The sequence below is a fragment of the Halichoerus grypus genome, chromosome 10 (genome assembly GCF_964656455.1).
Source record: "Halichoerus grypus chromosome 10, mHalGry1.hap1.1, whole genome shotgun sequence".
Classification (NCBI taxonomy): Eukaryota; Metazoa; Chordata; class Mammalia; order Carnivora; family Phocidae; genus Halichoerus; species Halichoerus grypus.
In genome coordinates this window covers 13,187,418-13,212,113 of record NC_135721.1, presented here as the reverse complement: position 1 = coordinate 13,212,113, position 24,696 = coordinate 13,187,418, and the positions used below count along the sequence as shown (strand labels likewise).

Sequence of the window (24,696 nt, the reverse complement as noted above, 5' to 3'; positions counted from 1 at the left end):
GGCCTTTTCTTAAAAAGCCCACGTGAGAACGTCGGCCTGATGGAACACATTGAGGTCCATGCCCAGATGCTTCCAGCAGTAGCCCTAAGAGTGGAGAATACCTGGGGCCTCAGCAGGCTTAGAGCTGCTGAACTGTAAGTTTCCCATTTTATTTAACTTTAACTTGAAATTTGCACTATGCTCCCTAAAATGTCTTTTTTTTTTTTTTTTTTACAAATTGAAACATGCAAACCCAGTGTCCATCGACAGATGAATGGATAAAGAAAATGTGGTATATACATCCAGTGGAATGTTGTTCATCCCTCCCCCACCCAAAGACAGAAATTCTACCCTCTACAACAACATGGAGAGACCTAGAGGACGCTATGCTAAGTAAAATAAGTCCGTCACAAAAGGACAAACACTGCATGATTCCACTTATATGAGGTATTTAAAATAGTCAAACTTATAGAAGAAGAAAATAGAAGAGTGGTTGCTAGGGAATAGGAGAATGAATAATGGGCGTTGCTCTTCAATGAGTATAAAGTTACTGCTATTCAAGATGAATAAGTTCTAGAAATGTGCTCACAACGTAGCGCTTATAGTTAACAATATGGTATTGTGTGCTTAAATACTTGTTAAGGTGGGTAGATGTCCTGTTACACACACACACACAAAAGCAAAGGGACACAAGGAAATTTCAGAGGTGGTTGATCTGTTTACTACCTTGACTGTGGTGATGAGTATATGTATGTGGCCAAACTCATCAAATTATAGACATTATATACATTAAATGACTGTGTTTTTTAATGTCAATTAGCCTTAATAAAGCTGGAAAAATTTAAAATATGTTTACAATTAATTTACAGTGAACTTACTCAACCACCCTTCAATCTTCAAGTAAACTTAGCATTCTGAGAAGATAGACCCTAGTTACCCTCTGCCTATGCCCAGCTCACTACCCTATTGGTAGTCACTAGTCAGATACAATGAAAAAAGAGGAACAGATATGGATCCTGGACTCAGAGAAGCCCAGATCCAATTCCAGTTCTGTGACTTATTAATCGTGTTACTTTGATTAGTTACTTAACCCCTCTGGGTACCGTGGTCGACTCTCTAACATTGGGGTGATGGCACTGTTCCATCAGTGGAACAGCCTGGGTGGGCACCGGCAGAGTGCACTCACATGGCAGATGTCCAGTGTTCTCTTCCTTCAGCCAGACCATCAGGTGCTCTTCATAGCCTCCCCCAGCCACTCCCACCTCCAACTTGTTTAGAAATGAGACAACGCTTACCAGCAATAGTTGGTCTAAAGTGCTGGGAGAATTTTGGGGTGACATAATGGAAAGCATTCGCATACACTTGAGAGGCCATTCCTTTCTCTGCCTCCTTAACCTAAACTCAATGAGCCAATTCATTGAGCTTCTCATGTCCAATTTCCTCATGCATAAAATAGGATAATTATACCATCCTTGTAGAGCTTTAGTGAAGATTAAAAGAGCTAACATGTGTAAGAATTTAGCAGAGTGCGGATCACCTATTAGGTCCTGAGTATGTGGGGAATTTATGACTCTTACAAAAACATTATTGAGGACCCACATTCACAGAACCCAGATGAGGTAGGCAGGATGATGCTATCCCCAAAGGTGGCTACATTAGGATTCCTGAATGCTATGAATAGGTCCCTTTACGTGGCAAAAGGGACTTTGCAGATGTGATTAAGTTTAGGACTTTAAGATGGGGAAACTTGTTTCTGGATTATCCAGATGAACCCAATGTAATCACAAGGGTCCTTAAAAGAGTCAGAGAAGGGGATGTGAGAGCATAACCAAAGCGGAGATTTGAAGAAGCTACGCTGCTGGATTCGAAGATGGAGGAGGCGCCATAAGCCAGAGCCTGGATGGTGGAAAAGGCAAGAGAACGGATTCTCCCCACAGCCAGAAGGAATACGATCCTGCGAACACCCTGATTTTAGCCCAGTGAAACCCATTTTAGACTTTTGACCTCTAGAACTGTAAGATTATACATTTATGTTGTTTTGAGCCACTCGGTTTGTCATAATTAGTTAGGGTAGCAGTAAGAAACTGGCACCAGGGGACTACATCCTTGAACACTGATAAGACCACTGGACTCCTCTGATCACTAGGTACTATGACAATAGCTGCCTCCCCCCACACTCCCCTCATTCTCCCCCGTCCAATATTCCTTCCCCAGGTTACTGACACTGTCAGGGGCTGAGAAGGTGCTACCATGCCTGAAAGTTGCCACTGGGAACCACACCCTCTTCTTTCCTGGGTGAAGGTAGAGGGAAAAAATGCAGGCATGTGTGTGCATGCATGTATGTATGTAGAGGAAGGCATCTCAAAACTAAAAAGAGTGCCATACAATGGGGGCAATAATTCATCCCCGCTCAACTCAGGATGCCCAACCTGGCAAGCCAGGATGAATGGCAGTTGCCATGGAAACAGCATCCCTTGGCTTCTTCCCCTCCTTAGCACAGCTCTGCTGATGTGCAATCCAGTCAGCATCCAGTGCTCAGTCACTCCGCACCCAGCCAGGGCCTGGCAGACCTAAGCCCGGAGCACTTCTGCTCTTTTCCCTCTTTCTACAGTAACTTCATGGACTTGGAAAGCCAGGAAATGAATGTGAGAACAGGGATGGGAGGCTGCAGGATACAGTGGGCAGAGCACTGGATTCAAGATCTCCTTGTTCGAGTCCTTTCCCTCCTCTGGGCCCATTTCCTCTTTTATACAAAGAACAGGGGATAGCCAGGATGACCCCTGGGAGCCCCTCTAACAGCTGTGAGGTTAAGTTCATGGGGAGAAGTAAACTTAGACCGAGGAAGAGCACGGAGCTAAGGAATGGTCAGGTTGATGGCTATTTCTCCGAATTCCTGAAACCCAGGCTTCCCCACCAGAGGGCAAAGCCCCAGGAGCAGCCGGGTGGAAGGAAGCTGCTCTCTGTTACTCATGGTCAGAGGCATATCCCAGTGCACAGTGAATGAAGTAAGAGAATGGGCCATGGGTCCACCCGCCCTGCTGCTGAGCTCTGAGGGTGTCACTTCCTTTACTATTCCTAGGGGACCGTATCATAGCTCTTAAGCCCTGCCACCGGCCAGGATGGACTCTGGGGTCCAGATCACACAAAGCAGAAGGCACTCCTCAAATCAATCTGATTAACCAGTCTGCTTTTCTAAGGACGCTCAACTAGCTCCTGACCTCCAGTAGCTTCAGTCCAGCCGGGAAGTTGAGACAGACTCACAGGTAACTGCAATCCAGGGTCTACATGGAGCTCGCCTTGGTCAAGCCTACCTGTTTAGAAAGCAAATCCACTTTGCTCCATCAGCTCATGCCACCGACCCCGGTGCCACCAGTCAGCAATGGGGTGTTTGGAGAAGGTCTGTCCTTTCCCCATCTTTGCGGGACTTGTCACAATGCTGCAGAAGGAGTCCAGGGGGGATCTAGTCGCAGTGATGGGACAAGGCTACGCTATGCCATTTCACAGCACTTCATGATAAATAAACGAGTTCATCAATTAAACATGAGAGCACGACAGGAGCCGGGGCTGGCTGCAGGGCCACCTGGAGTCGAGCAACAGTGTGAGGCTTGCTGGGCTTCGCTCTGGGATGATGTTCGCAGTACGCACGCGCCTTGTTCCCTTTACCACGACCTCCCAAGGGAGCATGTCACGGGCCAAGAGAACAGCATGAGTACAGGGCTGGAGGTGCCGTACTGAAGAATGTTCGGTGGCTGCAGGCTGCCCACGTTAGCTAGTGAGGTTATTGCAGTGCAGTGAGGTTATTGGGCCCTTTGGCAGGTCATTTGTCACCTACCTACTGTCCCTTCCCCAAGTTTTCACTAACTTGGCTTTTGTTCAAGGCATCAGTGTCCCAGCCTGAGGCCATAGGTAGTGATTGGACTAAAACTAATAATAGCAATCCTGCTCTTTGCCTTTTTTTTTTTTTTGGCAAGTCATATAGTTTAGGCCAAAGCGACAGAAGAGTTAAGTCTGCTGAAGGTGGCTGGGGGTGGAAGCACTTCTTGGAGATGTTTTTATTTCTTGATAGAAAGGGACTGATGCAACTGGTACCCTGCCCCTTTCTCTGGCAGATTCCAGGGGTGGTGTGGTGCCTGGGAGGGTAGCAACCAGCTTGAATCCATGACGGGAAGGCCAAGAGAGTCCCAGAGGTGTTCAGAAGTCATGATCTACTACCAGATAAATGTCCATCTCCAAACGTTTTTTTTTTAAGGTTTTTTTTTTTTTTTTAAGTATGTTCCATGCCCGGCATGGAGCCCAGCGTGGGCCTCAAACTCATGACCCTGAGATCAAGAGTCGGAAGCTTAACTGACTATGTGAGAAAAAGAAACTCTTGTTGTTTAAGCCAGTGTTTATTGGATTTCTGGTTATTTGTAGCCAAGTAACTAAGACAGGTCCAGTGCAAGGAAATGGAATTCACCCTTTTTCCAGTAGGCAAAGGGACCCGTAGGAGAGATTTTGTTGTTGTTTCTAAGGTTAGCTTAAAATGAAAGCATACATGTGTGTAAAGAAAATTTCAAGTAATAAAGAAGTATATAAAATAAAGAGTGAAGGCCCCCTCTCACCAAAACTTCTAGAAGTTAAACACTATGAAAAAGGAGGGGTGTGGGGAGATGTGTGTGTATATTTTGCAAAAATAGGATCATGCTATACATCTCTCTATAAAGTGTTTTGCAACTGGCCTTTTCATTTAATGAGGTAGCATGGATCCAGGAGGGTTTTGAGGAGGTAGGATATCATGGGAGCTGTACTTAAGGAAGGTGAAGTGGATATGTAATCATTAATCTATAAACAGGGCATAAATAAATCAGACAAAACCTCCCCTATGAAAAGGAAAAGGGGAAACTGAGATCTATTGGTCATTTCCTAAATGTGGGCACTATGTCAGGCATTTTCATCCTATCCAGCTCCTCTGGGAGATTATTCCCATTTTATAGAGGCTCACTCAGAATCAGAATCCAGTTCTTTCTGATCCCAAAGGCCCTGGTTCCTCTGTTTCCCCAACAAGCAGGTTTGCATTTTTCCATGGGTGGCCTGTTGTAACTGCCCCCCAAATTTGGGCGCCCAGAAAGCATCTTCCTGGTGAGTCCTGCTAAGAAGGTAAAATGTCATGGACCTGATCCCGAAGGATGGATGCCCCCTTTGGTGCTAGCCAAAGCTAGGTGAATGAGGCATGGGTTTGGAGGCAAAGGGAGAAAGGACGAGAAAACCAAAGGAAGTGCCGTGTGGAGCCCATCAGGCTGGCTTCCTTGCCTACTGTTAAGTGACACTCTTGGGAAAATGACAACTGGCAAAACTTATAGTGAGGGGTAATTATGCTGTCAGAGGCATCTCTGGTGCTCAGGGCTGCAAAGATCTGCCAACGGGATTCATTGTGAGTATGCAATTTGCTGAACATTGTTAAGCCAAAGTTTCCCCCAACTGGAAGTCTGACAACAGGAAGCTGCAGCTTCAATGCCCCCTCCTGTGCTGCCGCAATAGCAGAGGTGGAGAGAGAGACCACTGAGTCTTCTCTTGTCCTCCTGCCTAAGGGGCTCTGCCCATAGGAAAGGCTCCCCAGGTGTCATGCCCTCCCCACCACTGCCCTGGGGAATCCCACCCCAGTTCAGAGACCAAGTTATAATTTGACCTCTTCCAGAAGTCTCTTCTGACAGCCCCTCCGCATGCATGTTTCCCACCTCCCACCCCATTTCCCTAACCTTTTGTGACTTCCCTTTTGAAGGGAGCTAAGCATATTTTACCTTATGGCATTAACTATTTCTCTCTTGCCCCTTAGACTGGGAGCTCTTTGGGGGCAGGATCTTATTTGATTTCTAGTTCTTGATCACCTAACAGTTTCTTTTTTTTTTAAGATTATTTATTTATTTATTTGACAGAGAGAGAGACAGCGAGAGAGGGAACACAAGCAGGGGGAGTGGGAGAGGGAGAAGCAGGCTTCCTGCAATGCGGGGCTCGATCCCAGGACCCTGGAATCATGACCTGAGCCGAAGGCAGATACTTAATGACTGAACCACCCAGGTGCCCCTAGTTCTTGATCACCCTAAAAGTCATTTAAATGTCAGGAGCTACTTATATTTTTATGGAATGAATGAATGCATGAATGAATGAATGACTTGTCAGGGAGGCATGTATCCTTTGCTTTTGGGCAACAGGATGGAAAGTGAGAAGGTGAGTAAATGAGCTCTGGACAAGTAGCTGTGTCCAAGTCAGGGGAAAAGCAAGCACCATCCCACATAGGGTCCTACTTCTGGGTGGGAAAGAAACCTAGGGATAACCATGAGTGAAGAGTGTTTACCATGAGGGAAACATTGGGGTGACTACTCCAGGAAGAAGAGTCCTTAAAGGTAGCTTAGTCCTGATGCCTTTCGTGGTGAGAAAACAGAAGTGTCTCAGGTCTCAGGTCTCAGGGGGTCAGTGGAAGGGCTGGAACTAGAACCCTCATCTGCTAACATCCAGCCTACAGCTCACTTGGCTGCCCAGGCTGCCTTTTTACCATCCTGTCTGTGGTCATCATCTGAATTTGGCCATTATGATATCAGGAATGTAGACATATGTATAATTCATCAAATGTTTTCCAAAAATTTTACTTTACTTGTCAACCCATTTCTTTAATTCTTTCTATGATCCCTAATTTCTACCTCAGTTAATGTTTTCTGTACACTCACTAGTAACCTCCTGTTGAAGATTCGAGAGGTCACTCCTGCAGCTGATACCTTCACACAGCCATGTTCTTCCTTGTTCCACTTAAGTTGGCCTTCCTGGCCATTGGGAGAGCACATGGATCATGGGGGAAGGATGCCGCACTATGCAGTATGAGCTTCCAAAAGCAAAAGAAGAGAGGGGAAGATGGAACAGTGAGGGTGGTGGACTTGGGGGTGGCCTAGGGAGGGAAGAGAAGGAAGTGGGAAGGCAGGGTATGGGGGGAACGGGGGGGAAGAAATGGCATCACTGGACTGTGGTCACTCGAGGCAAGGTTATGTGTCTTTTTAGTCTGTGTCCCCCAGCACTGAGGACTGAGCCTGGGCCTAGCTTCAAGATGGGAACTCTTTGTTGAGTGAATGAATGAATGTAGAATAGGCAAATCCACTCTCTGGAAAATGAAATGACTGCTGTCATCCAGAACCATCTGTCCCCATTTCCATCATACTAAAGCCCAATGGTACCTTGGGATGCGTTTCAGAGTCATCCTGGAGCTTTTTCAAAGTATAGATGTTGATCTCACCTGCTTTATATGGAACCAGAAAAGAGAGGGGTGGGCCCCATCAGGCGTGTGGAAATCAAGAATGCATACCCCTGAGGTTAGAATCTTTTAGATTCTTCCAGCTTCCCTGGCCTCTTCTGGAAATGACCCTGCAGTGGCTGTAGGCAGCCATATGACAGTGGCTCTGTCATATCTGGGGTCATCTATTCAGTAAGGTTTGGTAGGACTAAATGTCTACTTGGATTTTCCACATTACCCCTACCCCCCACCCCAGGGGTCTCTGATGAAGGACTGATGGGATGTTCATGGACAGGAGAGGGGGCTTTTATACTGGAGAATCATTTTGGAATGGGAGTTCCTTGCTGGTCAGTCCACCCTTACAAGCCACAGGGATCACACGGGTGTCAAGCACCGTCTGGGGCCACCCTCTGCTTCCCTCCTAAAGATTGAGAGCTTCAGCCCAACAAAGGACTACATTGCAAAGAGATTCTTTTGCTGAAGGAGCCAAAGTCAAGGAAGGCAAAAACTTTCAAACACACCCATTCCTCCCCCACCCTTGACACATATTCACACTCATCCACCTGGAGTGAAGAACATGGCTTATCCAATTCTCACCCCTCATGACTGGCAAAGTTTTGCCCTGCATTGCCTACCTGTAGGTGGTGATGTGAATTTTAGGACCCAGGAAAGGTTCCCTCCACAGGCCTTGAAATCTCACTATTATTACTTTGGCTTTCCTGAGAAACTGTGAATCCCTTAGCATGGTGTACTAAGTTTGATTGTACTAAGTTTGATTAAGTTTAATCAGTCATTGGTATGTTAGTCTAAATAAATTAATTAGAAACATTTGGGTGAGGGGAGGCCAAGGGCGGCAGAGGAAAGCACAGGGTAGGGAACTATGGCGCAGAGAACAAGGCTCAGGAAAACAGAGTTGGTTCATTTCACACTTGGAGCCACCACTGTCCTCTTCAGAATATTCTCCAAACCTCATCCTAGCCAGGAAGATGTCTACCTTTTGGCTCAGCTCAAGCCCCACTTCCTAGATGAAGCCCACTTCCTAGATGAAGCCTACCAAAGCAGCCATACATGAGTGTAACAGCATATCTTTTATAGGGCATGATCACCCTTCATTTTACCTCTGTGCATGTGTGGTCTCTCAACATGATTGGAATCCTTGCAATAGAGCTGTGTGTGAGACATTGCTATCTCAATCGTGTAGATGAAGAAACTGAAGCTTATGTAATTTGTTCAAGGTCACACAGTAAAGGTCAGAGCTGGGAGACCCAGAGTTAAAGCCGATACATAGCTCAGCCATTCATCGGTTGTGTGACCTTAGACATGTTATTGTTCTTTGTGTTCAGCTGTCTCATCTGTAAAATGGAGACAGTAATGGTAGCCAGCACAAAAGGCTATTGTGTGAATTAAAAGAATCAATACACAGAACATACACGGAATAGTGCCTGATGCTTAGTGAATGCTCTAGAAGTGTTTGCTATTATTGATCTTGTTACTACTCAATATCGCTTCCAGAGGATGCTATCACGTCTGTTTCTCTCCTAGCATCTACTGGACACACAGCAGGAACCAAGTCGATATTACTCTCTTTCCTTTGTCTTTCTGGAAATTGTGATCAGGATCAGAAAAGTGTCACACTACTTGTTTTATGGAACAAAGATTTTCATATTCTCTGGGGAAAGCAGCCAAATCTGGCACTACTGGATCAAAGCAAGCAGGGTTCAGGGCCTTGAGCTGTGGCCCTTGCCTGGCAAGAGTTCAGAGGAAGATTCCTTGGAAACACACACTAGAGATGGATGGAGAGCCAAGGCTCTGTCATTGGATGCTTCCAGTCCCATATCACTGACACATTGCAATCCAATGTCATGTTCTCGGTCCTCGACAGGCCTGTTCTGATAAAGGGCTGACTAATGGGCAGGAAGGGGAATGTTTTGCCAATGTGCTTGTTTCCATTAGATTATGGATGTATTTTTAGTGTGGCTGAGAAATAGCTAGGATCTTGACCTGCAAGACGATTTTGTAGACTAGGACCAGGAAAAGAAAAAAAAAAAAAAGATTGCAAATGCTTGCTGCTGTTAGGAACTCCATCTTTTCATTGCACCGGCTCATTATGTTAAGATGGGGCTCAAGTATGATTTCTTCTGGGAAGTTTCTCTAGATCCTCTTCCCAGCACTACCCATTTTTCATGGCACCTAGCCCAACATTCACCTTACTGTATCACCATTGCCAGTTTCCTTGACAGGCTCCCCCATCAACTGAGAAGCTTGAGTATAGTAGCCATGGCTGTTGGTTCATTTCAGTGACCCCAGCTCTTAATTTGGGGGTGTTGTAGAGGAGATGCTCCATAAGTTTAACGAATAAATGGATGGATGGATGGATGGATGGATGGATGGATGGATGGATGGTTGGATGGATGGATGGATAGCTGGATGGAAGGATAGATGGATGGATGGATGGATGGATGGATGGATAGATGAATAGATAGAAGGATGGAAGGATGGCTGGATGGATGGCTGGATGGAAGGATGGATGGAAGGATGGATGAATAGATAGAAGGATGGAAGGATGGCTGGCTGGATGGCTGGATGGATGGAAGGATGGATGGATGGATGGATGGATGGATGGATGGATGGATGAATAGATAGAAGGATGGAAGGATGGCTGGACGGATGGAAGGATGGATGGATGGATGGATGGAAGGAAGGATGGATGGAAGGAAGGATAGATGGAAGGAAGGATGGTTGGATGGATGGGTGAAATACAATGACCAAGCAGATATTCTGCACTGGTAAATCTTACTACAAGTGTGACTATAGGTCCTATGTCTTAGCATCTCTCACACATTGTTTGGTGTTTGTCCCTCATGTGACATTACATTTGCCTAATGCCACCATAGATCTGCTTTTCATGTAATGTTCAAGTCATGTGGGCAAATAAATGCCTCTACTGCCAAACTGACACCAGGAGAGAAATGCAAGCATTCATCATGATCCACCAGTCCCCCACACACCCTGCAGAAACACCCCAGTAGGGATAAAGATTCGGGGAGCAGGCGCAAGAAGAGGGTAGAGGTATAGGGCGTTCTTATATTAGCAAATTACAGACAACAGTTTCTCATGTTTAAAAAACAAACCCCAGTTGTAACCAATTGTTGGGACCTTTATGGCCACGATTTAACTCTCTATTTGAATGAAGTTTCCATCAGGTCCCAGTGTATCAAACGGAGTGAAACCCTGGGGAGGTTGTCAGGCCCAGCTCAGGCAGCAGAACAGAGTATCTTGGTACCATCTACTCTTGGTAAAGAAGAAGCACACACAGAGTGAGCCCATTTCTGCTTGTCATGGCCTCAAAGCTCATCCACAAAGAAGCTCAAATGGCAACCCAGCTGCACACCTTGCACCTGACCTTTAGAAGAGAGGCTACTGATGGACAGAAGCCCTCTAAGAATTTACCTTCTGTGCAGAGACCGCTAGCTGTCCACCATCTAGTGTTCTCTCCTTCCAGGGTAATTGACTTCTCAGCTAGGCATATGGCCATCCAAAATTGAGGCTACTTTCCCAGTGTCCCTTGCAGCTGGGTGTTGCCATGAAACTAAGTTCTGGATATGGCTGAGGTGATGTGTGTAATTTCTGGGTCTTGCCCTTAGAGGGAGGGGCATATTCTCCCATCCCTTCTATCTTGTCTTTCCCACTAGCTGGAAGGTGACACTGCGATGAGCCACTTGGGGTCATGTGAATCAGAGCAACAGCCTAGGAAGGGCCACCAGGAGAAAAGGGGACTGAATTCTGGATGGCTTGCGGAGCAGCGTTGCTAGGCTAGCTTGGACTTTCTGCAAGAGAAAAACAATCTTCAGTCATGTTGAAACCACATGAGTCTGTAAATGAATTGAATATATATGTGTGTTTTTGTGTATATGTATAAAATCTCTCTCACACATACCACTCAGCAGGATCTTCATTTTCTCCCATTGACAGTTATTAATTCAATTGAGTTTTGGTCCTTCAAGGAAGTCATTCATCCATTTGAACAATAAACACATATTAACATGTCTCTAACACAAAAATAAGGCATCTTCAATATCTTTGAAATCTTACAAGGAAATGGTGAGACTGCTTCTTATGAAAACAGTCATCTTGCTTGATATATATATTATGTTATTTCTCTATCAACTAGAATCCTCAGTTACCCAAGGCATTCTTCATCAGTCTGGACACTAAGATTTTTCCATTCAGGTAGCTGATTCAGGTGGCTAATGCAACTTCCAAAGTCCCCACCTTGTCCTCATCCTGAAAGCTGAATGGACAATGGTCCCAACTCCTGTCATCCCTTAACTCCAGGACATCCCCTGGTTTTGTCTTATGTAAACTCTCCCAAAACTGGCTAGATCCTCATCCAGTGAGTTACCCCGGCAACCCAGCTACGTCATCTTGAAAGATGTCTCAGAAGCACCAGCTTCTGAATCTGCAAGAGATTTGACTGAGGCCAAGTCATAAAGCCACAACATATTAGCTCTAACAAGATGTCATCATTTATGGTGCTCCTTGTAGGCATGTCACATTTTTTTTAAAAGAATATGGATAAAAATAAGTCCTACCTTGACTATGCAGTGAGATTTACTTAGAAAGCAGACACAGCTATCTATTTTCAGAGACCATTTATGTCTTTTATCATCTTCCTTGCATTTCTTCTAAAATTCTTTCAGTTTTCACACTTTTCTCTGACAATCTCATTACAAACTCAAACGTAAGCTGCCCAATTTCCAAGTCGTCAGCTAGCTTTTTGATATTGGACATCTCTAGTTTTACACTTTAGCCTTTCATTTTCTCTTTGGGAAAATAATATTTAAGGAAGTTTATTGGCTACTCTGTTTCACTGGCAAGTGCCTTGCATCTTCATAAGAAAATTAGCTAACCACTTGAGTCTGAGAATGGATGCTTTGTGATCCTGTTATGTTGCATCCTGCTTATTTAAACATTCTATATCAAAATGGTTCATTGTGAATCTCTGTGGTTTATTATTCTGGATAACACACTATAAAATGTTTCACTCTTTTCATTTATTCTTCCCAAATTGCATTTCAGTTAATCTATAAGAGAGATTCCTTTATTTACTTATTAATTTGTTCTACCAACCAACTAATTTTTATTGTTGAGTGCTGAGGATACAGAGATGGGTAAGACACAGTCTCTGTCCTGTGGGTAGTTGGACACGAAAACTGCTGTGATGCCAAGTGACCTATGGTACAGGGACATTCATGTTTAGCAGAGATCTAACAGAGACAGCTCCACTTGACTTCTAGAATCCTGGCATTAGAAGTGAACTTAAGAGGTCATGTGATTCTCTACCTCATTTTACAGAGGAAGAAAACTGAGGCCATGCCTACCTCTCACCTTCTACCCCTCACCCCCTCAATCTCCTCTGCTCAGTCCTACTGAACTTCTGTCTGTCAAACATGGAGTTCACTCCCATATCTGCCTTTGTACCATATTTTATTCATTTCTAGATCTCCAGAACAAAGCATCTGGTGGGGCTCAAAAAATGTTTCATGTGGTCCCACACATGTTCTGAGGGAGCTAGGGCAGGAATTACCAGGCTTTTCAATAAATTGAGACTCTATGACTCAGAGAGGTTATTAACTGGCCCAGAATCACACAGCTTGTTGGCAGCATCATCCTGCCTAGGAGCGGGACTTCTGCCTCTCATTCCCATTCCACTTTGTATTAAGTAGGATACTTTTTCCTACAAGGAACGGAAGACCAACTAAAGGTGGCCTAAACCATAAAAGGTTAAGAATCCCACACAACATATGGTCCAGATACTGTTTCAGGACTGATCCAACAGATCTGGGATATCACTAAGGGTCCAGGTTCTTTCTGTCTTTCTACTCTACCACGTTCAGCTTGGAAGCAATAGCTCTCTTCACCACCAGTGTCATATGCACACACCACAAATACCAGCATGCCAGTCTTTCTATGAGCAAGAAGAAAATCTTTTCCACAACCCTCCCCTGCCCCCTAGCAGATCTTTTCTTAGATCCCTTTTGACTAGGATCAGGTAACATGCCCACATCCTAGATGCAAAGCAGACCAGGAAAATGTGTACCTGGATTGTTAGCTTCTGCAGTGGGAGGTTGGCCACAACCAGAGAGGAAAGTGTGGGGAGAGGGAGATGGCCACTGGGTAGGTAACCAACAGTGTCTGACACCTCATTTAATCAAGCCACCCCTTCGTGTCCCCTTGGGTCAGTGCCAGCCATTATAGGCATGATCCCATAATGTGTGGTCATTAAATGTGCTTGAGAAGGAAGTTGCAATTCCTAGTGGTAGGTGGGCTTCTCCAACCTCATAGAGATAGTCAACCCACTGGGTTTTCCACTGACCCAACTCCAGCACAGCCAACAAGGAGCTCTCGCGCTGTCAGACTCTGCCTCTTTGGCCCATATGAGTACCCTGGGAGGCAGGAAAGGCAGGTCTTCTGTTGTCTGATGGGGGAATGTGGACTTAGAGAGGGAAGGATTGCCCACTGCCCAGCACGGAAGCAGAGCCAGGATGCAGAATTGGCTCTGATGCCACACATCTCGCTCCTTTCCCCTGCCACGCTCCACCGGTAAGTCACCCAGAATCACACTGGTCATTTGTTTGAATGTTTTTAATTAAAGACTACGGTTAGATAAACCACACAAATCATCCTTATGAGTAGGGATTGGGCTCTCTGAGATTTCCATCAAGAACCCACCTACCTAGGAAAGAGTACCAGCAGTCGAGTCCAACTGCCTGCATTTGAATGTTGCGTGACCTTGGGAAAGTTATTAATCACTTTGTGCCTCAGTTACCTCATTTGTAAAATGGAGGAAATAATGATACCTTCCTCATAGACCCCTGTGAGGAACAAATGAATAATATATGCAGAGTACTGTGCTTGGAACAGTGCCTGACACTCAATAAGCATTCAATTAATGTTGGCTATTATCACCTATTTATTATTCATCTGTGCATCTTGCCATCCTTTGATTTATTCTAGAAAGGACCTAAGGTGTGCCTAGTTTCTACGGTGTTTTGTGTTGTAAAGCCAACCAACGCCCCACCCTGACCTGCCAGGTAACTGTGAAAACATTGTGACCCATACTCATAAAACAAACCATTCGTCTTTATTTTCAAACCAGAACTTGTGCGTGTGTGTGTGTGTGTGTGAGACAGCCCCCTGGAGCAGACAGGAAACTTGATTGAACAGGATAACAGAAACCGTCCCCACCACCTGCCTCAGTATCTAGTGTTGGGATGTTTTGCCTCAAATAGGATCCTGTCCCTCTGGGTCAGCCCTCGGTGGGGGCTGTGCACATTCCCCAGGGACCCTGCCTGAGCGCCTTGTTCAGACGAAGTCATGCTCTCCCGTAGCCTTTCTCTGGAGTTAGTGTAACACCTCTGAGCTGTTAGTGTCTGCTGCAGAGAAGTCTAAGGAGAAGGGAGGGGGAGACTCTCCCCTCTGCTGGCTCACCTCCTCAACGGCTGCGAGCATCCCCTCCGGCACCTGCGCCTGGGACAGGCTCTTCTCTTCCTCCCTTCCCCTCTTCCCACACAGGAGCCATGGCGGCTGGGCCAGCCTGGAGGGGTTGCAGGAGAAATGTGGGGAAGACTGGTTCTTCTGACTGAAAGCCAAGGCAGGACTCTCTAAAGGGAGGGACAGTCCCCCAGAGCAGATGGCCACCTGAGGCCGCACAGAACCGAACAGACCATGAAAGATTCCTGCTGCACAAGCACACAGTGAGGCCAGAGTCCTCACCCCTGTCCTCCTCTCACCAATCCCCAAGGCCCCGGTACTAATAACAGTGACCTTGAGCATTCATTGAGCACCTTCAGTGTCAAGCCCTTGCAAGGTACATACAAAGAATCATCTCGATAGCCCCGGAAGCTGAAGACAAGGGAAGTGGAGGGAAGCGGATGGCCCCCTGCAAGAATTTGCAGCTCTGACACCTCAGAGGTGTCAAGCCTCCCTCCCCCTTCAAAATGCTTTGTCTGGCTCCAGGTCTGCTCTTCCCACAAAAGAAGCTGACATTTCAGTAATACCTCACACATATTCTAAGCTACTCTCTGGGTCTCTGATAGAGGGATCCAAGCCCAAAATGATAAGACGCACCATCTTACCTTACATCCTTTGGCCATTTAGTGTAAACTATATACACAAAAATACAGGACAATAACTATCTTGCATTTCCCCCTGAAAACAATGTAAATCACACTGATAAGACAACCCATTTGTCTTTAATTTCAAACCCAAACATGTTGAATTCACTTTTAAGTTGAGAGAGAAGGACTTTCATCTACAGAGGAGAGGGGCGTGGGGGCCTGACGGCATGGATGCTGCTTGTCGCAGCCAGGCCTGGGGGCTTCACAGAACACCCCGTTGTCATTGTTTTCGCCCCAAGAGATTTAATGAATTAACCTTCTTCTCAGCAAGTCAACACCAGCTCCTCTCCGTGACAGGAACAAAGGCCCAAGGAAGTCCCACTCCCCAAGGGAGTGGAGGGCTCCCAGCCAGCCGCTCTGCTGGGAACTGGACCAGGATGAGAACTGGACTAGCCCTGTGGGCTGGGGTCAGCCTCCGCCACTGAAGGGAAGAGGTGGAGAGGTAGCCTGGGCAGACAGGCTATGTGAAGGACAATTCCAAAATGCCCCTGAACAGGGTCCCAATCATTCCAAGATCAGGGTCTTGTCCAACTCCTGCTTACCACCTGCTCTGTGGAGGGATTGTTTTCACCTTGTCTTTCTGTCTAAGTTCTTCCCAGGACCTCAGCTCCCAGCTTGTGCACCGCCCCCTTCCCCTCTGCCCAGGAAGCCTTGCTGGACCGTCCATGACCCTCTGTCTCCCTCCCCCTCCCATGAGCTCCCAAAGCTCTGACTGACCCATATCCTCACTTAGCTCTCTGCATTTGTCTGCTCACAAGGCATCTATCTCCCCAGAGGGCAGGGGACTTGCGTAGGTGTCCTACCTGCTGGTTCTCTCTGTCGTTAGTCTTATGCCGTACATGCAAGGTACAAGCAATTAATATTCAATGAATAACTCAGTCAACCTCTCCTCAGCCCTTCACTGGAGGGCACATGGTAAGCTCCTGCAGCTTCACTCACTGAGTCACCAAGAACACTTACAAGGGAAATGAAAGTTAACTGCTCAGGCCTGGTACTGTCATTACATTGTCTTAAGAACCATACAATGCCAGGTCACCAGAATGTCCATGGTCGTCTGACACATCTTGGTAGGAAACCATCCGTTCACCTGGTCCACAAGATTCAGGACTTTAGGGCTTTTCTGGCACTTGATGAGCTCTGTGATTGGGCCCCACTCACATCTCCAACCTCACTTTGCCCCTGATACCTGTGTGGTCTGGCTATTCCCTTTACCACCCTCCAGTCTCCCCACCCCTGTGCTCTTGCTTCGGTTGTCCCTCCTCTTAAGGAAATCCTTAAAGCTACAGATCCTGCCTATATTTCAAGGTATCTTGAAATCTTCAGTGAAGATATTTATACAGAAATTTGCTACACTGGAATACCTGCACCAGCTTTGGGACAAATGTCATTTTTTCTGTTGTCTTTTAGCTATCTACATAGACTGTTCTAGTAGGCTGCAAGCCCTTTAAACGAGGGAGACAGTCTGACTTGAATTCTACAATTCCCATGGCTCTTGGCTACAGATTTGTTATAGATACCACTCAACAGTGTTTGTTGAAGGTGGCTGACTACTAATAGCTTCTCTGGATTACCATCTACAGACGGATTCTCCTCCACTAGAGCTATTGAGGCACTTGGACACTTTGTAGTTGGATTTAGCTCTATTTTGCTGCTGACCGCACCCCCCCACCACTCCCCCATTTAGGATTGCACTTCAACTGAGAGGGGAAAAGTGACTTAGAGCTCGGGACAGGAGACGATTCATAACAACATCAGGTGGTCACAAGGATGGAACCCCAAGCTCCGAAAAGGAAATGTCAGTGGTTCAAGACTCATTCCAAGTAGAGCCATGAGGGCACATAATCAATGACAAAGAGCATTCTTCCAGCAGGTGCTCGATGGGCCACAGGAAGGGAGGGAGGAAATGATTCCCACCAAGATGAGTCAATGGTACCAGATCCAAACCCCTGTCACTCTCTCAAAGGTTAGAAAAATCCAGTAATGTAAAGCAGCTTTTATAATGAGAGGTCCAGACATGATTTTGTATCTTCAAGTCCAATTCTGTAATAGAAATGAGCTATTTCTGCCTCTTTGGCTCTATTTCCAATGAGAAACCGATTGTCTTTTAACAGTTAGCTGCAGAGAACAGCTCAAGGGAGAGTAGGTCCTTCTGGCTTGAAACCTCCATAATCAGGCTGGAGTTGAGACACATCTCTTTGGGTGTGTGAAGCAATGAAGAAACAGCTCAATCTTGGTTTCCTCCTGTGTAAAATGGGGGGAGACAGGGGTTGGGCGGACTGAGAGACTCTAAAGGGCTCTTTCCAACCTTATCCTGAGGACAGACAAGTTGAGGTATCATCTAAGAGCATTCCTTTCGATATCATGGCTGCAGTGACCATTGATATCTCTCTAACTGACACCTGCCCTATCACCGGAAAGCAAAATCCCAAGGTGTGGAAGCCATCCAAAATAATTTCACACCCTGTGAGACAGGAGAAGGTTATCATTTCCACCCCTCTGGGATAAATGCTCTCTCTAATGCAAGATGCGCTGGTAGCCAGCTATTCCCTGAGACAATCTCACCATAATAAATGCCTTTGGAACCTCACATGGGACTTTGTTTTCCCAGAACTCTAACTTTATTGTCATCTCTTCCTCGAGATTTCAGCCCCTAGCTCTTGTTTTCCACATTAATTCAAGTTGAAGTGCAGCCTCAATCATGTTGGCAAACATTCCAAATGGAAATGAATTCCCAGGTTCTCACTAAAAATTGCAACGTCCTCACCAGCCCAATCTGGATGACATTTTGTGTCTTATATAATGTCTGTTTCCCAAAGGAATTAAAATGTTTCTGTATATAGTTCTGCCCAACAAATTTTTAATAAGGCCTACTCCTATTACCTCTTAGGAACAAGTGGAGTCTGAATCCCTGAAAACTGATCATCCAAAAATCTGGTTTGAGCCAAGAGTTTTATTTTCAAAATTGATTTGAATCAGATGTTGAGAAGCCAGAATAGCCAACTCTGTCACGTTTTCTTTTGATAAAATATCTCAGCGGGGAACCAGCTCTTGATGCCACAACCCAAGAGACTAGGTGGGCTGGCATCTGGAAGCATCCCGGGCCCAGGTGCCTAAGGTCAAGCTACTGATGAGCCTTTCTTGGGCAAGACGACTCGCTGTTTACAAAGCACTTTGGTTGGCTCTCACATTAAGCAAGCAGGTGCTCGATGGGCCACAGGAAGGGAGGGAGGAAATGATTCCCACCAAGATGAGTCAATGGTACCAGATCCAAACCCCTGTTGCTCTCTCAAAGGTTAGAAAAATCCAGTAATGTAAAGCAGCTTTTATAAAGAGAGGTCCAGACATGATCTCCCCATCTGATAGATTAGGAAACTGAGAGCCAGAGTGATTTGTTGATTTATTTAACAAACCTTTAAGCATAGGGCTTTCCCAAGGTCACGTGGCTAGTGTACGGTAGAGGCAGGTACACATCCAGCCTTCAGGTTAAACCACATGGCATTTATTTGTATTCAGGCAAAACACCAACAACGGTGTAGGCTCTGGGGAATGGAGAAGGGCTCTAACTAGTGAGAAGGTGAGAAAAGCTTGCATAATTGTGTTGTAAAGACATAACATCCTTGTAAAAGGAAGTAGGGGCATCAAAGTCACTGGAAAGCAGAGGAGGAAGAGACTCTTCCTGCTTTAAGAATGGAGAGATCAAGGAAGGCTCTCCTGGGAGAAGATTTTGAGCTGGTCCTGTAAGGATGGCTAGGAGGGAGTGACAAGGGAGCATTTGAGGCACCCTGCTTTGCAACACAGTAGACCAGAGAAGCTTCTAGATGCTTGCTCCTGAATGTAGCCAAGAGGACACAGGACACACAGCAAGGTGGAGAGAATGCTGCTTGCAAGGTGGTGCAGGTGCTCCTCTGTGCTGGTCTCTCTGCGACCTTGAGGGAGTCTCCTGACTTTCCAACCACTAAGCCCTGAAGGGAGGGAACTCTACTCCAAGGTCTCCTTTCACGCTAGGTCAAGGTGAGAGCCAAGTGAATGAACCGTCAGAGTGAAGCACGTGAGAGTGTCAACAAATGAAGGGGACATAGACAAGGGAGAGAAGAGAAGGATAGAGGGAAGGAGAAACAAAAGAGGAGGAGTGTGGTAGGAGTCCCTGCTGTGTACAAGCTTTTTCTTCAACAGGTGGTTTTCACATTCTCTCAGCAGGACTGCCAAGCGGTTCTTATTTGTTTCATTTTGTTATGTTTTTGTTTCAGCCTAATATGCTCAAGTCTGGGGGCCTCCTGCCAATGCCATAGGAAGGGGCTCTCAAACACAACAGTCATTTTTTATTCCAGCTTTTGGGATTCTAGTCAGTGAGATTCTTGAGTGTCCAGACGGACCCACAGCTCCTTATGTCCAAACCACCCTTCCTTTGAGGATCAGCTTCAATATCACCTTCCCCTCCAGCCCCCTGTGGGCCCAGAGGCCCTTCCTTGTCTTTCATGGTCCTCATCACGATTACACACATATGTATATATTAAGCCTACACTCGACGGCTCCTAGATGGCAGACCAGACCACAGTGGCCCAAGGAAGGGAACCCTGACATTCTCGGTAGATTCAGGGCCTACACAGCACCTGGCCCATAGGTGTGCTCAGGAGAGCGAATGGTGAGCAGAGATTGCATTTTATCTCACTCGGGCCTTCCCATTTTCATTTTCATGGGGCTCTGGAAAAAATACAATTTAGTTAACGGGCCCCAAATCAGGAAAACATCGCCTGCAAATCGGAAACAAACTTAACAAAGTGCATATAAGAAATTTTCATTCTTATTTCCTGCCAATGAAGTTTATTTGAAAGTATAGTTTAAAAGGGGATGTTTCTCCATTTGTCCTGGTGTCAGTTAAGGCCCACTGACTCTGCTGTCTTGGGAATTAGAATGTTAGGCCTGCCAATGGTTAGAGCATCCTTAGTGGTTCTTAACCTTTCTTCACCTTATGGAACACTTTATAAATCTGATGAAAGCTGTCCCAAGAGAGCATAGATTCAAACTTTTACACACCATCTCAGTGTATACAGAATTCCAGAAGCCTACCCAAGGATACTCCCAGGTTAAACACTAGACCAATAGTTCTCAAAATGTCATTCATGGATTTTCTCCATTACAACTATCTGTGAGGTCTTCCTAGGAATCCATTTACTGGGGCTTTGTCCTAGGCCCAGTGAAACAGCAACCCTGAGGAAGGGACCCAGCAATATGCCAATTAAATAATCAGCCCAAGTGATTTTGAGACACATTCAAGTTTGAGTTGGCCATTGATGTAGATCTATTTTTTCATTTGCAAAGTCACTTGATCAAAATCACATAGTAAACAGGGCAAAATGAGATGCAAATGTTTTATTTCATATTCTACAAAACAAAGATTCTGTGCCTAAAATCCTACATTTATTATATGTTTGCATATAACTTTCAGGAAGCCTGCCTTTACTCCTGATACTGGTTTTTAAGCATAAGAGCATAATTTGTGAGTACAATTCTAAAACTCTACATAGAGAATTATAGAATATGGTTGTATGATACTTTATTAACTAGAAAATCTTTCTTGTTCTATTAAAATATCATAAAATGTTTAGGTGCCGCTGATTCTATGATATCATTTATTTTTATTTGTTTTAATACTTGTCTCTGAGTAGTTGTGTCAATAGAGTTTTGGTTAGGGGCACCTGGGTGGCTCAGTCAGTTAAATGTCTGCCTTCGGCTCAGGTCATGATCCTGAGGTCCTGGGATAGGGCTCCCCGCTCAGTGGGGAGAATGCTTCTCCCTCTCCCACTTGTCCCTGCTCATTCTCTCTCTGTCTCCCAAATAAATAAATAAATTCTTCAAAAAAATAGAGCTTTAGTGAGTAGACTTATATTTCCAAAGCTTTAGGCCTAGAAAATTTCTTATTGAATGGAATTCCACCAACATATTTTTGCAACATAAACATGATACTGAACTTGGAAAAGGTAAAAACTGTCTACTCAGAGACGTTTTATCTTCTAAAAGGTGAAGAGAAAAGTTTGCCTTTCATCACTGCATTCATTAGCTTCTTATTTTAATATCCCGTTTTGTTTTTCTTTTTTTCTTTTAAAGATTTTATTTATTTATTTGACAGAGACAGACACAGCGAGAGAGGGAACACAAGCAGGGGGAGTGGGAGAGGGAGAAGCAGGCTTCCCGCTGAGCAGGGAGCCCGATGTGGGGCTCGATCCCAGGACCCTGGGATCATGACCTGAGCTGAAGGCAGACGCTCAACGACTGAGCCCCCCAGGCGCCCCTTAATATCCCATTTTGAAATTAACCTCGTTTTTCTCCTCTTGCCCCACCAACAAGCATTTATGTCATTCTGCCTTGCATTGGGGTTAACTGTGCTTTCTTGATTAGCCTCTGAGATCCTGGAGGGCAGGCAGGACCCATCCTTTAGTCATTTCTATATGTCTCCACTACAAGGCTCCCTGAGAAGGAGATACACAGCCAGCATTTAATATAATTCACTCAGCAAACAGTTACTGATGGCAGGTTGTGGCAGGCTCTGTGCTAACCATGGGGTCTTATGTTGATTATGAGGTGACTGCGGTCTACACGACGAAAGAATGAACCGAACTAGGAAGGCCCATGTCCAGACCTGTGTTCTGTGAAGCTCGCTCCTGCAGCTGTGTGTTGGAGGGGCTGGAGGAGGCTGATGGGGGTCTGCCGTGGAACCCTGGTGCGAGGCAGGGCCGTGTTCTGTGGTGTGAGCGGGCATGCCCGTCTTTCTGTGCTTCCTACCTTCACTCTTTGGGACACTAGGCCTAATTTTTCTGAACTTCAGTTTTAAACATTTTTAAACATAGACCTAATGAAGGGGTTCTTTTTCTCTTTTGGATACAAAGTCTTCTAAAGTTGAGAATTTATGGCTCCTGGCCTTTCGGGGGCCTCTCTCATTATCCTGCTCCTCCTCACACCCTCAAAAGAGTGGGGTTCTACAGCAGCAAAGTGTCTCTCCTGGGGCTCGAAGTGGGTCAGGCTGGTGACGTAGAAGCGCCAGGCTGACCACCCAGACAGGAGGGCAGAGGTCACAGGCAGTTTTGCTCACTCAGCTGGATTCCAGGATGTCTCAATGTCTACACTGGGAGAGAAGGAGCCACTGAGAAGTGCCTATTCACCAGGATAAGGACGGTGCCTTGCTGAATATTTGCACTTTGCAGCAGCATTAAAGGAAGTCTTTTCTTGTCAGCCCTTCTCTTGAGCCTTATTACATAATCCACATCTTTCTCTGGGCTTCTTCCTTCTAGCATATCAGAGCTGTCTTTTTTTTTTCTCCCTGTGTACATGACATATTTCCTCTGTGGTTCTCCTTTGTATTATGTCCTTGAACAACTCTGGAAGGAGAAGACTTTGCCTGCTTTCTGGGGCACCTGGATGGCTCAGTCAGTTAAGTGTCTGCCTTCAGCTCAGGTCATGATCTCAGGGTCCTGGGATTGAGCCCCGTGTCAGGCTCCCTACTCAGTGGGGAGTCTGCTTCTCCTTCTCCCTCTGCCCCCCTCTCTGCTCATTCTCTCTCGCTCTCAAATAAATAAAATCTTAAAAAAAAAAAAAAGACTTTGCCTGCTTTCGGATGATTCGACACAAGAGCACAGGCTGAGTTTGAACATGGATGTTAAGAGGCTGCCAAGAATCTAAACTCCATCCAGAAAGTCAGATATTCTCTTCTTGGAATAAAAAAATCCACTCTGGGGTGGGTGGGAGAGGTGAAGGAGGGCAATGATGTTGATATATATATATATATGTATCAGTTGTACCACAAAATGTTGAGCTGTCTCTAATGTTTACAGGCCCCCCACCTCCATCTTGAGGCTGGTGCTGCTCCAGGGCTGAGTACTTCCAGTATGTAAATGAAATACCTCATTTCCTGCATTTCAACTATTTCTTCAAAGGCAAACCTCTCTAATTTTAAACAACTAGTGGGGAATGTGGCACACAGAGCTTTCTTAAACACAGAGTGACAGCTTGCATGACCTCCAGTGATACGAAAGTAGCTTTGACAAATCTCATTTGTCTGTACTTTCCTTGGGGCTGAGAGTGAAGACAGTTGTGAAGCTCAGGCTAACTCCTGGGTGATAAAACATTAGAAGATGTGACTTTGAAAACTACGGAGAGTGGTGGAATATAATACAGGAAAAATGCATACCATCCTGCTTCTCTGCAAAAGCAATTTATATCAATTGAATAATAAATGGATTTCTCAGCACTTCTACATGAAAAAGCTCCACATGATAAAAACTCATGTCTTAGGTCTTAGAAACGGCACAGTGATCTTATAAATTACACGCGTGCCACACTAGGTATACCTTTCTACACACATTTAAGGAGGTAGTTTTGTATATACCTAGGACCCTCCGCTGCTCAGCTTTGGCTTAATGGTAATCCTGGGTCCCTGACACTCAGCAGTGGTCCTTACGGTGTTACTGAGCTTTTAATAATGCAGTAAGCACCCATCTGCAAACTCACCACCCAAAACCACAGCTACCACTGAGATGCAATGTGTCTCTAACCATGTGGCCCTACCCCCCTTCCCATCCCTCTCCTCTTCCCCATTAGATGTAGCCATCGGTCTGGATCCTGCGTTCATCACTCTTACTTTCCTTTCCAGTATGATTTTATTGCATTTATTTGTAGTCCTATAAAATATTTTTTAGTCTTATTTGTGTTTAATTTAAATATTAAGACTTAACTTCTTGCGCTTGATGTTTCCGTGATATTACAGTTCAACTGCTTTGACTGCTATGTGAATAGATCATAGTTTATTTTCCACTCTCCCTTTGATGGGCATTTGGGCTGCTTCCCAGTTTTGCTATTGCAAACAGTGCAGCTGTGAGCATTCTTATACATGCCCCTGCTTGCACACGTGCGGGGACGGAACTGCTGGAGCACAGGCGAGGTGAGACACTCAACTTCAGGAGGGAAGGGCAGTGTTCATACTTGATACAATCGTTCCCCACATCTAGATGCGGGTGGATGGATGGTTCATATTACTCAGACTGATGGTTGCTACATTTAAAGGATGAAAGCAATATTTTCTATTTGGTATTTTAGTCAGAAAAAATTCAAAGAAGGACAACGCCCTTCTTCCACAAGCCTAACATTATATAAGTAGACACAAACTGGAATGTCTTAGATCTTGCCAAATCTAGGACCAGTCCAACTGATAAACTCAGAAGAACCAAAATCATACCACGGCAATAGAAATTATACCTTCCATGGATAGTTTTATCTAATGTCCAGGGTAAG

General features: G+C 45.4%; 1 protein-coding gene across 3 annotated transcripts in view; it reads right to left on the bottom strand.

The window, feature by feature from the left end:
* The window catches only part of VSNL1 (visinin like 1), a 100,031-nt gene that overhangs the window by 31,542 nt on the left and 43,793 nt on the right, over positions 1-24,696 (bottom strand). The gene's annotated exons all lie outside the window — the stretch shown is intronic.